This window comes from Micromys minutus, assembly GCF_963924665.1.
Source record: "Micromys minutus genome assembly, chromosome: 9".
Taxonomy (NCBI): Eukaryota; Metazoa; Chordata; class Mammalia; order Rodentia; family Muridae; genus Micromys; species Micromys minutus.
The window spans coordinates 39640218-39652946 of NC_137978.1; the positions used below are offsets into that span (position 1 = coordinate 39640218).

At 44.9% G+C, this 12729-nt stretch overlaps 1 protein-coding gene across 1 annotated transcript in view; it reads left to right on the forward strand.

Moving 5' to 3' along the window:
* Nucleotides 1-12729, forward strand: part of INPP5B (inositol polyphosphate-5-phosphatase B) — a 62314-nt gene that overhangs the window by 23601 nt on the left and 25984 nt on the right. The window lies entirely within an intron of this gene.

Consider the following 12729-nt stretch of genomic DNA (forward strand, 5'->3'; position numbering starts at 1 on the left):
CCCAAACCGAATCCCTGCCTACCTCTCTTCTGCCCAGCTACAGGCTGTAGACATCTTTATTGACCAACCAGGGATAACTTGGAGGCAAGGCTACATAGCACCACTTGGTATACGTGAGAATCTCTTCTTGGGGGCAACCATATCTTGGGGGCCAGTATTAGCATTACAGTACATAGCAACAGACCAAACCTCAACAGCTCAGTTGGGAGAGTGCTTGCCTCAACTGCACAAAGCGAGGGGTTTGATCCACAGCCCTGTAAAAACTGACTGGACATAACAGCATACACCTGTAGTCACAGTTCTCTGTAGACGAAGGCTGGATGCTCAGAAGTTCAGTCATTCTCTTCTATACAGGGAGTTTAGACTATGTGAAACCCACCTCAAAGATAAAGTCAAAACAAAATGAAAAAGAAAGCAGAAATAAGCAAAGAGGAAAAGATGGCCACAGAGAAATGACCATTATTAAATAGTTGCTGTGTACCTTTCTGGATTTTCTTTGTATACAGATCTTTATTTTCTGATACTGTTGAAAAATTCCTAGTTGGGTGTGAAGGCAGGAGCACATCTCTAATCCCAGCACTCAGAAGGCAGAGGCAGGCGGATCTGTGACTGAGGCCAGCCTCTTCACAAAAACAAAACCTCCAAATCCTGATGAAGCATGTTGTATAAAGAAAAGTTTTAAAAAGGCTGAGTTTGAAAAAGGAGGGGTGGCCATATGGAGGGTCTGGAGAAAGGAAAGTGAAGGGGGAAATTATATGGTTTTTAGTTAACTTTTGTTTGTTTTGTTTCTGTTTTTTAAGACAGGGTAGCCCTGGCTATCCTGGAACTTGTTTGGTAAACCAGGCTGGCCTCTAACTTGAGATTTTTCTCCCTCTGTCTTCCAAATGCTGGAACCAAAAAATGTGTGCCACCACTGCCAGCTTTAGTTAAGATTTTTTTAAAAGATATTTCTTTAGCTTACAGTTTTGGTAGACAAAGGTCCAAGTTTGAGCAGCCCAGTCCATTCAACAGTGTGTAGATGAGTTCACACTGTGAAGCCAGAAAGATTCAAGGGCCAGGGTTGTTCTTTTTGTAGTGACTAGCCATTGAGGGAATTAACTGGTGTCTCACAAACACCCTTACTCCCTTCTGAGACTAGCATCCCAAGCTGACTGGATCACCTCCAGAGGCCTCAGCTTTTAGAAGTTCCAGCACCACTTGCCATTGCTAAATGAAGGGTAACGTCCCAGAGAAGCCTGTGGGCTAGCTGCATCCAAACCAGAGCGCCATGTCTGTGTTGTCTGCAGATGGGTGCTGGTTTCTAAGTGCCGTGTATGTGAACATAGATTCACGGTCCTTTCTAGCACGTGGCGATACAGCCGGCCGCGCTCAGCGTCATCAGCACTCAGCATAGTCTTTGCTGCTTCATCGGCAGTTCTGAACTCCCAGAAGCTTTGGGGGCTGACCAGAAGTTTTGTTTGGCTAAGGCTAGGTTTGGCAGTGAGACTTCCTTTTACCGATATGAATCTATTTATAGACTGTATTTATCCAAGCGTTGCTATTCATAAGTTGCACGGTGTCTCAGTTTCTGCTGGGATTGTTATAAAAGTGGTATAGGTAATGTCTTACCATTCTAAAGTACCCCAAATTCCAGTATACATGTATACACTGGGTTCGGAGGTTTTGAGTCAGGCTCTGTGGATCTGTGTTTGACTATACTGCTCTTCAGGCTAAGAAGATGCCTTAAAAGGCAACATTATCTGTAAAGCAGGGTTTGTGTGGGAAGGTTGTTGTTGTTTCTTAATTTGTTAATGCAGAGTCAGAATTAAAGAGGAAGGAAGGAAGATTGATAGATTGATTCCATACTTCTCCACACCCAGATCAAGTTGTAGTGGTTAGGATTAAGCAACTAGGCTGTCTGTGGGAAGTGACTTCAGGGGTAGGCATGGCAGGTAGTCATCAGGAGTGCAGGGATCAGCCCGAAGAAATGGCCCCAATGAGGAAAAAGCAGATTGTTTTGCTCGGCATTCACTATCGAAGGCCAAGCATGCACCACTTGTTATGGCAAGCCAGGAGCCACAGCAGAAAAGTCCTCTGTCTCTAGCTAAAGAGGCAAGACTTTCAGACAGCTCAGCTAGTTAGGTCTCTGATGTGATAAATACCTGCACAGATGCACATTCAGGAGCTGTGTGTGCTGGGATCTTGAAAGCTGGACGCAGAGCCAGCAGGTTCAGCTAGTCTAGGCTATACAGCAAGTCTCTGTCACAGAAGACAAGAGTGCAGGACAGGTGACCCAAGTTCAGTTTCCAGCACCCACAGACAGCTCACTACCACGTATAACTCTGGCTCCAGGGGATGGATGCTGTCTTCTGGATTCCTCACACACCTACACACACACACACACACACACACACACACACACACACGCAACTCCCCCCCCACACACACTTAAAAATAAAATAAATCTTGGGTCTAGAGAGATGCCTCAGCTGTTAAGAGTACTGGCTTCTCTTGCAGAGGACTTGGTTTCATTTCCCAGTAACCACATGATATCTCACAGCCATTTTGTACTTCATTTCTAGGGGATCTGATACCTTTTGGCCTCTTCAGGCACCAGGCATAAACGTGGTTTGGTCAAATACTCATATACATAAAATAAATACTTTTTAAAATTTAAAAAACACATCTTTTAAGACTGAGCATGGTACAGTCCTTTAACTTGGGAGGCAGAGGCAGGCATATCTTTGGGACTTCAAGGCCAGCCTTGTCTACATTGTTAATTCCAGTATAGCCATGGCTACAAACAATGACCCTGTCTCAAAAATAAATAAATAGTAAACAAATTAAAAAATAAAAATAAAATTAAAATAAGGCAAACCTCAAAGCTGAGCTGAGGTCTCAAGACTGAGACCCACATGACTGAAGGAGAGAACCAGCTCTCACAAGTTATCCTCTGCCTCCAATCTCCGCCTTCCATGCAGGCACACATTCATAAACAAAGAACTAATTGAAAAGAGGGCCAACAAACTGCCTAAGCGGATAAAGCACCACCACCACCACTATTACCTAAGGTGGGATGTGTGAGGAGGGGAAACAGAATAAACAAGGGTTGTGAAGTGGAAAGGTGAATGTAGTTTATCAGATGCTGATAGAGTTGGTGCCTGGTCTTAGATACACACAGGGTCCGGGATAAATAGGGAAACAGTTTCTTTGTGAGTAGGTTGAGGGCTTGGAGAGGCAGGAGTGATGATGGGAAATGTGGCTGGAGAGACAGTCTGGGGTTACGTACAGAGGACTTTATGCGTTAAATACATAGAAGTTCAGGTTTTATTTCAAAGGCGACTTAAGTCACTGAGGGACCTAACACACAGGGCGGAGAAAGATGATTTCTTCTCCCTGTTGACTGGATGGATGGGTTGGAGGAAGGGAATGCAGGCATGAGCCTCAAAGACGTCAAGGTTGAAGCTAAGGCATGGCAGTAGGGATGAAAAAGAGGGTTAAATATAAAACGAGAGAGCCTGGAGCGGCACATGCTGTTAATCCTAGAAGCTGCCACTCCAGAAGCAGAGGCTGGTGGATCTCTGACTTTGTGGCCAACCTGATCTGTATATGGAGTTCAAGCAAGCCAGGATTACATTGTAAGTTCCTATTTCTAAATAAATAAGTCAATAAGGATGATACTCATAGACCTGGTAACTGAACACAAGAAGAAAGGACAAATCTTGTTACCTTTTAGATTGGGTGACAAAGGATTGGAGGGCAGAGAGGAACTGGGGAAGCTTCGGCAAAGGAAACGAAAGGGAAGCTGTGGACAGAGGGCATAGTCTGTGCTGCAGAGGAGTAAATGCAGTGGACTGTTGACACAACTGGCTTCTAAGCCAGATGCCAGGGAGAAAAGGTTCCGAGAACTGCTCATAGCTGGAAATTCCCCCAAACAGTGCTTTAAAGTTTCCATCCATAGTCATGAATGAAGACGGCCCATCCCACGGAGAGGACTGGCAAGATGGAACAGAGAAAGGCAGCTTCCTGGGAACACTACCCACCTGTGTCGCAGAGCGTGCTAAGAGGCCTTGGAGTGCGCAGACATCCATTGTAGTAACAGTGCCTGTTACAGAGCTCCAGGAGCTGACAATGTTAGTGTCCCTGTGTTATAGATGTAAAAAGAAGGAAACAGTGGGGGAGCAGGACTTCAACTTCAGTTCCCTGGTACTCTCATTCCAGAGCCTGTGGTGACTGCCTGCACTTCAGGGCCTTTCTACATCTCAGGGAGTTGCCCAGGGAGAGACAGCCCTGTTTCCCAAGGCTTATCTTGAGTGAGAGTGGCACCCAGTGTCTGGTATCCATGAGTGATTACAAATCTCTTGGTGGGTGGGTGTTGGGGGGGATTACAAATCTCTTGTAACGAAAACTGACCTTGAACTTGTTATGTAGTGGAGGATGACCCTGAACTTATTGATCCTTTTGCCTCCATTTGCTGAGTGCTAGATCACAGGTGTGTACTACCACACACAGTCACACAGTTCCATGCAGTGCTAGGGTTGAGTCCAGAGTACACACTCTCAATGAAGCTACATCTCCAGCCTGTTTATAAATAGTATATGAATAAAGTGACTTGATGTCAAATGGCAGTAGTACTAATAGGTAAACATTTTTATTTTATTTTTAGGTTTATTTAGGGTGTCTGTGGTATAGGGTGTGTGTGTGTTTGGGTGTCTTTCTCAGTTGCTCTCTTATTTTTATTTCTTTACTTAGTTTTTGTTTTTGTTTTTTTGGTGCAGCAGAACTTTACTGGTGGTATTCAAGAGAGTAGGGAGGGCTCCTTAGGCCCCTCCTATTATTATGGGGGTCTGGGATGGAAATTGTGAGGGAGATTCTTAGTATTGGGGGCTGAGTTGGGATGGGACTCCTTAGCAGCTGAGGGCCTCTCTCTTGTTCTCAGTGTACTTGCGGGGGAAGGGGGGGCTAGGTGGTCCAGGATTTCTTACTCCTTAGAGGCCATGTAGGCCATGAGGTCCACCACCCTGTTGGTGTAGCTGTATTCATTGTCATAGCAGGAAATGAGCTTCACAAAGTTGTCATTGAGAGCAATGCCAGCTCCAGCATAAAAGGTGGAAGAATGGGAGGTGCTATTGAAATCACAGAAGATAACCTGGTCCTTAGTGTAGCCCAGGATGCCCTTTAGTGGGCCCTAAGCTGCCTGCTTCACCATCTTCTTGGTGTCATCCTACTTGGCAGGCTTCTCCAGGTGGCATGTCAGATCCACAACAGATACATTGGGGACAGGAACACAGAAGGCCATGCCAGTGAGCTTCCCATTCAGCTCTGGGATGACCTTGCCCACAGCCTTGGCAGCACCAGTGGATGCAGGGATGATGTTCTGGGCTGCCCCACGGCCATCATGCCACAGCTTTCCAGAGGGGCCATTCACAGTCTTTTGAGTGGCCGTGATGGCATGAACTGTGGTGGTGCAGGATGCATTGCTGACAGTCTTGAGGGAGTTGTCATATTTCTTATGGCTTACACTCATCACAAAATTGGGGGCCATTGGCCGAAGGGGCAGAGATGATGACCCTTTTGGCCCCACCCTTCAAGTGGGCCCACACCTTTTCTATGGTGGTGAAGACACCAGTAGACTCCACAATATACTCAGCATCAGCATCACCCCATTTGTTGTTAACGGGATCTTGATCCTGGAAGATAATAATGGGCTTCCCATTCTCAGTCTTGACTGTGCCATTGAATTTGCCATGGGTAGAGTCATACTGGAACATGTAGACCATGTAGTTAGGGGTCAATGAAGGGATTGTTGATGGCAACAATCTCCACTTTGTCAGATGCAGCGCAGAAGGCAGCCCTGATAACCAGGCGCCCAATACAGCCAAATCCATTTACACCGACCTTTACCATCTTGTCTAATGGACAAGGCTGGCACTGCAGAGAAGATGCGGCTGTCCCTAGAACAGGGAGAAGCAAAAAACCATTTAGTTTTTTTTTTTTTTGAGATGGGGGTCTTAATAATGTAGCTTTGATTGTTCTGGAACTCATTATGTAGACCAGGGTGACTTCAAACTTGAGATCAGTCTGCCTCTGCTTCTGAGTGCTGGGATTAAAGGTATGTCTCATCCAGCTCTTTTATTTTTAAAATTTTGTCATTATTAGTGTGTGGGTGCGCAACATGAATGCATGTATGTGTGCCCTGGCATGTGTGTGGAGGTCAGAGAACAACTTTGTGGAGTTTGTTCTTTCCTTCCCTCTTTACTTAGGGAGCAGGGATGAAATTCAGGTTTACATTGTCGGGCAGTGAGTGTCTTTACCCACTGAACTATCTCCCCAGCCTTCTCCACCCATTCTTTGCGATAGGTTCTACCCTGCAGCTTATCATGGTGAGAGTTGAATGTTTTCAATGAGAACACAGCTCTGTTGAACACCAGGCTCAACAGTAGATGGTGCTGCATGCCTTGTGATGTGATTCTTCATGTGGGTTTGTGATTTTGTGATTAAAGGCAAGCAAACAGGGTGAGTAAACATCTCATCCAAATGCTTAGAACCTGATGGGTTTGCTTGTGCATAGTAATATATGGATGGTGTCCAAGTGTAAACATGGCCTTTATACACAGTTTGTATATACAGCCAAAGGTATATGTGCTTATCCAAACGTGTGTATTTAAGTATATGTTTGTGTGTGAGTGTAGGTACATACATGAAACAATGCTTCATGGTATGGAATTTTTCCATGTGTGAGCACCATGTTAGAACTCAGAAATTTTAGGACTCACCATGGTGGCACAGGTTTGCAATCCCAGCTCATAGGAGGCTGAGGATGGAGGATTGTTGGAAATTTGAGGTCAGTCTGCACTAAATGTTGAGATTCTGTCTTAAAAGACAAAAAATGAGGGTGATGAAGAGAAGAAGTGGGGATGATTCAGAGATTGAGTGCTCGCTATTTTTGCAGAGGACAGAGTTTGGTTCCTGGCATCTATGTTGGGCACATTTTGCATTCAGTATCCTCTTCTGGCTTTCAAGTGTACCCACACTCATGCACACGGACACAGATTCACATGCAAATACATAAAAAGTAAAGTAAGCCTTTAATCCAAGTGTGTGTGTGTGTATGTGTGTGTGTGTGTGTGTGTGTGTGTGTGTGTGTGTATGTGTATGTGTGTGTATGTTTGTGTATTTTGTCCCAGAGGAATTTAACCTAGGGCCCCATACATGATAGGCAAGTGCCCTACCACCAAGCTATAGATGTGTGTGTGTGTGTGTGATTTTAAGTGGGGTCATTCTGTAGCTCAGGTTGACCTTGGATTCAGGGCAATCCTTCCACCTGCTTCTCCAAGTGCTGGAATTTTTAGCATATTCTACCACTTAGAGATAGAACTTCTGGGTAGTTTGGGTTGCTGTTTTTGGTTTTTGAGACACGGTTTTCCTGTTATATAGCTCTGGCTGGTCTGGAACTCTGCTGGGTATTTTCTGACCTAGAAGTAAAATAATGGGGTGGGTGAAGTGGGCGAAGATACTCCCCTCAAAGCTTGGTGACCTGAGTTTGACCAGGACACACATGGTAGAAGGAGAAAGCAACTCCTTCAAGTTGTCCTCTGACCTCCACAAATGAACTGTGGCACATATGTGTGCCCTCCTCTCATGATAAATAAATACATATTTTGACAGTAGGTGCTGTGAGCTGAGGAAATGTAGGAACTTCTAGAGTAAAAATAAAGGGATATTTGAGTACCTGTGGGGAGCAGGGGTCTGCCACCATGTGTTAAAGTGACTATCCAACATCGGAGCCCAGGCTTGGATGGAAGGAGTGAGCAGTGTGGGTGTCAGGAGGAAGTGAATCCCAGACAGAGGGTGCAGCAAGACCAAAGCCCTTGGCATGGCAATGAGCTTGACACCAAAGAAGGAAGGATGACAAGGCCAGGATGTGTGGGGCCCAAAGGCTTCAGAGGCCCAGGGCAGGGCCTTCTCAACTCTTGCTTCTGAGGGTGACATTTATTTTCATTGTAATGGGAAGCTATTTGAAAAATTTAAGCAGAGAAGTGACCTCATCCAATACACTTGTGTACTTTAAGGTTTGCTATGGCAACTTTACGGGACAGCAACAATAGGCCTTATGTAAGCAAGCACACAAACAGGAAGCTGCTGCTGTAGTCTTGATGAGAACTGGACCTGGTTGTGAAGGCAGAGCTTGCTTCAGTTGTCAGTGAATTAAATGTACGTGTGATCGAGGAAAGGCCTTGGTGTGGTTTGTTTGCTTGTTTTAGGTCAGTTCTAAGTAGCTCAGGCTGAGATCCCAGGTATGTCCCGTCCTGCTAGTTGGAGCCCTAAATTCTTTTGTCTTGTTTTGTCAGCTGTGCACTGTTGCCCAGGCTGGTCTCACTTGAGGTAGTTCTTCTGCCTCAGCCTCCCCCGCACTGGGATTACAGGCATATGCTGCTGTGCCCAGCGATTGTGAGATTTTTACTCTGATCAGCTGGTTGAATGCTGGTACCGTTTACTGGGATGCAGAAGGTGAAGCCAGGACATGGGAGAAGGAACTGGATGGAAATCAGGTGGGAGGTGTAGGACAGAAATGTAAATCTGAGGCTTTGTTTAATTGTTATTTGTGTGCCATGAGGCAAGTTTTATTTTCATTAATCATACAGTTTTCCATAGCATCCCAGGGCAAATTGCAGGAGTCTGACTGGGGGGCTCCCTAAAGGCCCACAGGTTACTGGCATCACACAGAGTACCTGGGTTTACAGTTCAGCTTGTGATCTGTGGCTTTTCCTTCAGGGTTTCGAATGATGTAGATGGAGTCTCTTAAGGTGTTTAGAAAACTTCACCCTGCTTTTCCGGTTGGATGGTCTCCTTGGTGGGCAGGACACTTTCCTGAATCTCTGTTTTAATTTTATTTATTTTTTATCTGTCTTTGAGGCAGGGTCTTTAGCCCTATCCCTGGTTGTCCTGGAACTTAATATATTGACCTGGTAAGCCTTGAACTCATAGAAACCTGCCTATCTCGTTTTTGTTGTTGTTGTTTCTTTCTTCCTTTTTTGTTTTTTCAAGAAAGGGTTTCCTTGTGCAGCCCTGGCCGTCTTGGAACTTGATATGTAGACCAGGCTGGCCTCTGCCTCCCAAGTGCTGGAACTAAAGGCATGTCTCACCACATTTGGCTAAAACAAAAAGTTTTGAAGCTGGATATGGTGATGTTTTTTATTCCTCGTACTTGGGAATCAGAGGCAAGTAGGTTCGAGGCCACTATGTAGAGAAACTGTCTCAGTACACAGGTGGAAACCAGAGGACAATTAGGAGGAGATAATTTTCTTCTTTCTCCATGTGGGTCCTATGGGGATTGAGTGCAGTTGTCAGGCTTGGTGTCAAGAGCCTTTACCTACTGAGCCTTCTCACTGGACAGAGTATCTCCATGTTTCTAGGCAAGGTCTTATCAAAGCTGATAGATAGTTCCTCTATGTTCAACTTGTTTGCCATTTTCTTTTTCTTTTTTTAAAAAAATTATTGTTTATTTACCACTAGCTTGCAAGGAATTGGCTTTCATCAAGACATTTTCCAAATGAAATTGTTGTTCTTGTGTCTTGTCCCTCGTCTTTCCCAGCCTCCTTCTTTCCCTCTTACTCTCCTACCACTTCCTTGCCTGGCTTCCTTGTGCTTCCAATTGCATTTATGAAGCGAGAGACCCATGTGGAGGTGCTGGAGAGATGGCTTAGAGATTAAGAGCACTTGATGCTCTTGCAGAGGACCAAGGTTCAGTTTCCAGCACCCATATGGTGGCTCATAGCCATCCTATATATAGCTCTAGTTCCATAGGGTTCTGTGCTATTCTCTAATCTCTGGCACTGGGCACACAGGTGGTGCACATGCATACATGTAATCAAGACCTTCACACACATAAAAAACAAACAAATTGGAGAGAGAGACAGAGAGAGAGACCCTAAATGACTGACTGACTGACTGACTGACCCATGTGTGTAGTTTTAAGATCTAGAGACTAGGGCTGGGGAGATGGCTCAGTGGCTAAGAGTGTTTAAATTCCCAGCAGTCACTTTGAAAATAAATAAAAAGTGAACTGCAAAGGCAAAAGTGGTTAGGAGCTGAGCAAGAGAACAGCTAGGAAAGAGGCACTTTGCTTAGGATCTTCCTAGGGCATGGGGTGGAAAAAGGGAGGAATCGCCAAGGACTGGTTTCCCAAAGGAAGCAGTGAGATCCACCAGGTATTTGTTGAAGGAGGTGGGAGTGTATGGTGCTGCTGGCTGTGCTAACAGCTGCTTTTGGCCATCCACATGCTTATCAGTTGCCATAAGCAGTCCATGGAAGATTAGAGACCGGGCTGAGCCCTAGAAACCTGAAACAAGGCTGAGGGCAGAAGATTGAAAAGACTCAGGACAAGAGCAGAGGCTGGACAGAGATGAAGCTTTTTGTGGGGTTTTGATCTCAGCTCCCAATTCTAAAATCTTTTCTATTTTAGCCTTGGCTGTCCTGGAACTCGCTTTGTAGACAAGGCTGGCCATGAACACAAGGGTCTGCCTACCTCTGCCTCCTAAGTGCTGGGATTAAACTATGTACCACATGTCTGTCAGAATTTTTCCGTACTTGTACTATCGATGGCACATTTGTTAATAGTATGAAATCTGTGTAGACCGATGATGATGATGATGATGCTTACATTTATTTTATGTATATGAGTACACTGTAGCTGTCTTCAGACAAACCAGAAGAGGGCATCAGATCTCATTACAGATGGTTGTGAGCCACCATGTGGTTGCTGGGAATTGAACTCAGGACCTCTCTGGAAGAGCAGTCAGTGCTCTTAACTGCTGAGCCATCTCTCCAGCCCCCCAACAGATTATTATTAACCAAAGTGTACACTCAGATTCCCTTGGACTTTTACCCATAGTCCCATCCAGCACCCCCATGACACTGAACTATCATGGGTCCCCTTAGTTTCCTCTGATCTGTGACAGTTTCTCAGTCTTGCCTTACTTTTGATGACCTTGACAGCTCTCAGGAATACTTCTTTTTGTCCTTAAACAGTGACTCTGCATGGTGGGGGTAGGGGCAGGGAACAGTCTCTCCTCCAGGGACGTAGGTTATCAACATGACTTATCTGAGGTGAACCTTGACCACTTAGCTGAGGAAATGCCTGTCACATTTCTGTCCCACAGAGCTTTGACTTTCCTTCTTTGTGGGCTTCATCGTTTAGAAGGAAGTCACTCCATACAGTCCACCCTAAGGAGTAAGGAGTTAGCTTCCTCTATAAAGGGGAAGCTGCTATGAGTTATCTGGAATTCTCTTTGGAAGATTTATGTCTTCTCATTATGATCCCTTGATGATGATGATGATTTTACATATTTTTAGCACTTTCCTACTTTCTAGCACTGTCAGGTATTTAAAGCTTACTTTCTGTGGTTTTTTTTTCCTCAGTTCTTAAATAGCAATACTTCTTAGGAGCCCAATATTGGAAAATAGTATTAGAAGCTAAGGTCTCACATCAGGTATGCATGCTGCTCTTGTGTATTTTTGGTTCTCAGAGGACAATAAAGAACTATGTGTGTGTATGGGGGGGTGGCGAGTTTGTCCTTTGAGAAAGGGTCTCATGTGTCCTACACTCAAACTCACTGTGTAGTTGAGAGTGATCTTGAACTTCTGGCCTTCCAGCTTCTGTCTCCCTAATGCTAGGGTTGTTAGAAAAGACCACACCGAGTTTATATGGTGCTGGGCTCTGAACCCAGGGCTTCATGGACAAACATTCTTGCAATTGAGCAACATTGCCAGCCCTAAGTGAATTTTAATTTAGTTTAGTCGTGTGTATTCATGTGAGTATAGGACTTGTGTTTGTGGGTGCCCTGGAAGGCCAGCAGCATAGCTGGAGTTGCAGGTGGTTCTTCCTATATCTAATCACCTGTGGTCAACTCTCTAGAATATTTATATTGACATTTCTTTCTCTTTTTTTGTAAGATTTATTTATTTTATGTGAACACGCTGTAGCTGTTTTCAGACAGACCAGAAGAGGGCATCAGATTCCATCACAGATGGTTGTGAGCCACCATGTGTTTGCTGGGGATTGAACTCAGGACCTTTGGAAGAGCAGTCAGTGCTCTTAACCGATGAACCATCTCTCCAGCCCAATACTGACATTTCTAAGTCTAATCCATCACCACACAGATCATTCTAACTCTCTTTCTTTGCTCGTCTGAACTCTCCTGCTGCAGTAGGGGTCACTTGGCTTACATCATTCACCATCCCTTTCCTCGGTGCTCATGTGCAGTAGTTTCACAGTTGTTAACCTGTGACCCATCTTAACCACACTCTGAACTGGAGCACTGTGTGTGTGTGGCTTCCTATTTGCCATGAGGCTTACAGGCTACTCATCTTTAAAGTTTTGTGGTTAACACTTTTTCCTTTACCCTCCCATCAGTGTGGTGGTTCCATACTGTGATGTAGTCAGATGACTTTGTCATTTTTCTCTGTCCCACTCTGAAAGTCCCTGAGGTTGTTAAGTGATTTTCTTTCTTTATTTTTGATGGTGTTAGGTATCAAATTCAGGGCCTGAGCATCTTGGTAAGCAATCTGTCACCCAGTGGCATCCCCAATCCTTAAGTTTTTGTTTCCTTTTTTTGAATCTGGGTCTCACTATGTAGCTCTGGCTGGTCTGGAACTCACTAAGTAGACCAGGCTAGCTTAGAACTCAGAGATCTGTCTGCCTCTGTGTTCCAAGTGCTGAGATTAAAGACATGTAAATTGCCCTTGGAT